This window comes from Panulirus ornatus, chromosome 7 (assembly GCF_036320965.1).
Source record: "Panulirus ornatus isolate Po-2019 chromosome 7, ASM3632096v1, whole genome shotgun sequence".
In the NCBI taxonomy this organism is placed as follows: domain Eukaryota; kingdom Metazoa; phylum Arthropoda; class Malacostraca; order Decapoda; family Palinuridae; genus Panulirus; species Panulirus ornatus.
In genome coordinates, this window is record NC_092230.1 from 41,840,086 (window position 1) to 41,845,085 (window position 5,000).

A 5,000-nucleotide genomic window follows, 5' to 3' on the forward strand; every position below is an offset into this window, starting at 1 on the left:
TAGTAAAATTGTAAGCCATGAACACAGTGGAAGAAGATATCTTTTTAATACACTGTCTGCTGATGGAAAATAGTAGAATGACCCTCAGGTCTATACATGGACAAGCATTGGGTCCACAGGCTGTTTCTAAAGTATGTGAAGTGAAAACTAAGACGTATTTCTCAAAGTTTCTTCAGCGCCTTTGAAGGAACGCAAAGAACCAAGAGAGAATGTGTAAAAGACAAGGCCAGTAAAAATAGTGATACAATTAAGGGAGCTGAGTTACGAAGGGGGAAAAGGCTAAGAGGCCACATTCTTGCCCCCTTCTTTTTTCTTTTGTGTGTGTGTGTGTGTGGAAGAGAGAAGAGCAAGGAGTGACCTGATCTCACCACCACCAAGCCTTCAAGTTTCGAAAACCGTGTGTGTGTGATGATGACGTCAACAGTGAACATTTCCTCGAAAGGTGCAAGGATAGAACAAAACCCGAGAACATAACGTGGAACTGAACAAGAAAACTTGTTAGACCCAAGATGTGAAAGAAGAAATCTAATGGTACAGAAGTGGTGGATGAAATGCTGTTGTGTTAAGGTTGTTAGAAGAAATATAAGCAGTTAGTGGCTTCTGTTCTTGTAATGGTCATAACTGTTGTAGATGTAACGAGTGTGTAGTCATGGTGGTTATTATGCCATAGTCGTGTGTGTGTGTGACGAGTTCAGTAGTGTCCATGGGTTGTTAGGAGAGTCTATTGGTTGTTCGTGGTATTAATGACGTGAGTTGTAGACACAACCGTGCTCTCTCTCTCTCTTGATGGGGTTGTTATTGGAAATAGATGTAGTTCGCTATGGTGAGGTGGTGACCTTATGGTGTGTGTGGGGGTGTGGGGGGGAAACTACAGTGTGATCACTCCCCTCCCACACACACCCACATAACCCACAACACCAACAAGAACTACCCACCCTACCCACCCTTGCACAGCCCACCTCACCCACAGACACCCGTGGTGCGCCCACGTACCTACACACACACGCACACACACACACACACACACACACACACACACACACACCTCCCCATTAGGACAGCCGCCCTATTGGACGTTGCACTAATTACCAGAATGCAGGGTAATTAGTGACTGTGGTATTATGGGATTTGCCGGACGTGGTACGTCGTGGGCATTAAATTGAATGTGTTAATTATGACTTGGTGTTTTGTTCTTTTATTCTGGGTCAAAGTCTTGTCTTTATTTTTTTGTTATTGTTTTTGTTGTTGTTATTGTTGATATTATTATTATTATTATTATTATTATTGTTATTATTATTATTATTATTATTATTATTATTATTATTGTTGTTAGTATCATTATCTGTATTATTATTATTATCATTATTTTATTATTATTATTATCTATTATTATTATTATTATTATTATTATTATTATTGCTATTATTATTATTATTATTATTATTATTATATTATTATTATTATTATTATTATTATTATTATTATCATTATTGCAAAAAGCATATATAAAGACTAGGGAGACAAAAATGAATGTTAGACATACTGAGGTATGTTTACCTTAGTATAGATATACTGAGGTATGTTTACTGAGTATACTTGCTGAGTGATATGGAAGACTTATATGACTGAGAGGGTGACGATATGCACAGAACATCAGACTCGGGGAAGAGCAGTGTGGGTTCAGGAGTGGTAGAGGATGTGTGGATCAGGTGTTTGCTCTGAGGGATTTGTTTTGAGATATACGTGGATAAATGGAAGGATTTGTTGACGATATATATATATATGGACGTGGAGGAAGCGTGTGCCAGATGGGGTGACACAGAGAGGCCTTGCGGAAGGTACTACGACTATAAATGGAAGGTTACTAAATGCACTGAGAAGTTCTTCACAGGTAAGGCATGTGTGCGAGTAGGAAGGGAGGAGGGTAAGTGGTTCCCGGTGAAGGTGAGGGTGAGATGAGGTAGAAATATGATGCCTGGGAACGATTTGTGGTGTGAGTGTGGGTGGTCGTATGTTCGAATAGCAGTGTAAGGAAAAGGTGTGGTGATGAGTCCTGTCTAATTGAGAGAGCCGACCAGGTTTGAACATGTGGAGAGGATGAGTGAGAAAGACTTAAAAGATCTATGTGTCAGAATTCGAGGGAGAGGAAAGATGAGGGGGAGACTGAGAAGGAAGCTGGAAAGGTGGAGTAAAAGGTAGGCTTTGGGATATCTAGGCCTGAACATTTAGGGAGGTGAAAGGCGTGCACGGGACAAAATGAATTGGATCGAGGTGGTATATAGGGGACGACGGTTTATCAATGATCTGAACCAGGGCCTATGAAGAGATCACGGTAATCCCTCCACAACGTAGTCTGTATGGATTAGCTATGGATAACAGGGTCTGGTATTCATCAGAAATACGACAGTGAAACACGGAATGATAAGATGAAATTGGGGAAAAAAAAAAGCATTTACTTGAAATGTCTATCGAAATTGGTCGTAGCAACAATTTTTCTAATAGGAGGGTTGTACAGTTACACGCCTCGCTTTACTTAGCTAGAAATAACAGAATCGTGTTAATCACTAGGTTTTTTTTATCCCCCCCCTTTTTTTATTCCCCCCCCCCACCCTTTGCGCCCCCCTCCCAGTGTTTCACTGCTCCTGGGGTGATTACAGTGCTACACTGGTCGTAACAGTAAATAGAGGCAGTAAAGGTGGAAATATAGTTAGACACTTGGACCCCCATGGTGATAGCAGGGTGGTATGTCCATGGCGTCAGTAAGAGCTGGGGATGTGGTGGTACCAGGGATGCTAGTATGATGTTACTAGTGATGCTAGTATAATGGTACTAGTGATGCTAGTATGATGTTACTAGGGATGCTAGTATGATGGTACTAGTGATGCTAGTATGATGGTACTAGTGATGCTAGTATGATGTTACTAGTGATGCTAGTATAATGGTACTAGTGATGCCTAGTGATGCTAGTATAATGGTACTAGTGATGCTAGTATAATGGTACTAGTGATGCTAGTATGATGTTACTAGTGATGCTAGTATGATGGTACTAGTGATGCTAGTATAATGGTACTAGTGATGCTAGTATAATGGTACTAGTGATGCTAGTATAATGGTACTAGTGATGCTAGTATGATGTTACTAGTGATGCTAGTATAATGGTACTAGTGATACTAGTATAATGGTACTAGTGATACTAGTATAATGGTACTAGTGATACTAGTATGATGGTACTAGTGATGCTAGTATAATAGTACTAGTGATGCTAGTATAATGGTACTAGTGATGCTAGTACAATGGTACTAGTGATGCTAGTATAATGGTACTAGTGATGCTAGTATAATGGTACTAGTGATGCTAGTATGATGTTACTAGTGATGCTAGTATAATGGTACTAGTGATGCTAGTATGATGGTACTAGTGATGCTAGTATGATGGTACTAGTGATGCTAGTATAATGGTACTAGTGATGCTAGTATAATGGTACTAGTGATGCTAGTATAATGGTACTAGTGATGCTAGTATGATGGTACTAGTGATGCTAGTATAATGGTACTAGTGATGCTAGTATAATGGTACTAGTGATGCTAGTATGATGGTACTAGTGATGCTAGTATGATGGTACTAGTGATGCTAGTGTAATGGTACTAGTGATGCTAGTATAATGGTACAGTACTAGTAGTAGTGGGAGTTTTAGTAATAGAATTGTAGTGGTAGCATTACAGTAAGCATAGATGGCCACTATTGCCAGCGTACAACACCCACCCCAGGTCACCAGGGAACATCATCACCCACCCAACCACCCACCAACCCACCCTCCAACCCACCCACCCACCCACCCACCCAAATCCTGTCCCACCCACCCAACCAACCACCAACCAACCCACCCTCCAACCCACCCACCCAACCTCCAACCCACCCTTCAACCCACCCACCCACCCAAATCCTGTCCCACCCACCCAAATCCTGTCCCACCCACCCAACCACCCACCCACCCACCAACCCACCCACCCTCCAACCCAACCTCCAACCCACCCACCCAACCACCAACCAACCCTCCCACCCACCCACCCTCCAACCCACCCACCCACCCACCAACCCACCCTCCAACCCACCCAAATCCTCACCCACAGGACGAGCTTTTAAAACCTCCACCTCAGAACCGATCCATCAAAATTTGCCCCAAATTAGCGCTGTCCCAGTCTCCTCCCTTCTGACGGGGAAGTCTTAGGTAAAATGTTGGCATATTTCACTTACTTGGAAGATGCTGACGGAGGAGGAGGGAGGGAGGGGGAGGGGAGGGGAAGGGAGGGGGAGGTGAGGGGAAGATGGTGATGGTGGTGGTGAGGGGTGTTTGAGGGAAGGGGAGGAGGAGGGAGGGGGATGGGAGAGGAGGGGAGGAGGGGAAGGTGGTGATGGTGGTGGTGAGGGGTGTTTGAAGGAAGGGGAGGAAGAGGAGGAGGAGGGGAGGGGAAGATGGTGATGGTGGTGGTGAGGGGTGTTTGAGGGAAGGGGAGGAAGAGGAGGAGGGGAGGGGAAGGTGGTGATGGTGGTGGTGAGGGGTGTTTAAGGGAAGGGGAGGAGTAAGAGGAGGATGGGAGGGGAGGGGAGGATGGTGATGGCGGTGGTGAGGGGTGTTTAAGGGAAGGGGAGGAGGAGGGGAGAGGGGATGGGAGGGGAGGGGAGGATGGTGATGGTGGTGGTGAGGGGTGTTTAAGGGAAGGGGAGGAGGAGGGGAGAGGGGATGGGAGGGGAGGAGGGGAGGATGGTGATGGTGGTGGTGAGGGGTGTTTAAGGGAAGGGGAGGAGGAGATGAGGAGGAGGAGATGGGGATGGGGTTGGTTTTAAGCGTTGGTTTTAAACGTTGGAACTTGTGTGCGGTGTGTGAAAAAAACCATGTGGTTTATATAACTCTTGGCCTTGACCCAAACCCCCAACCCACCCACCCACCCCGAATCACCTCATTAAACCAATTAAGGCCGTTTATTTGAGCCTGTTGTTAG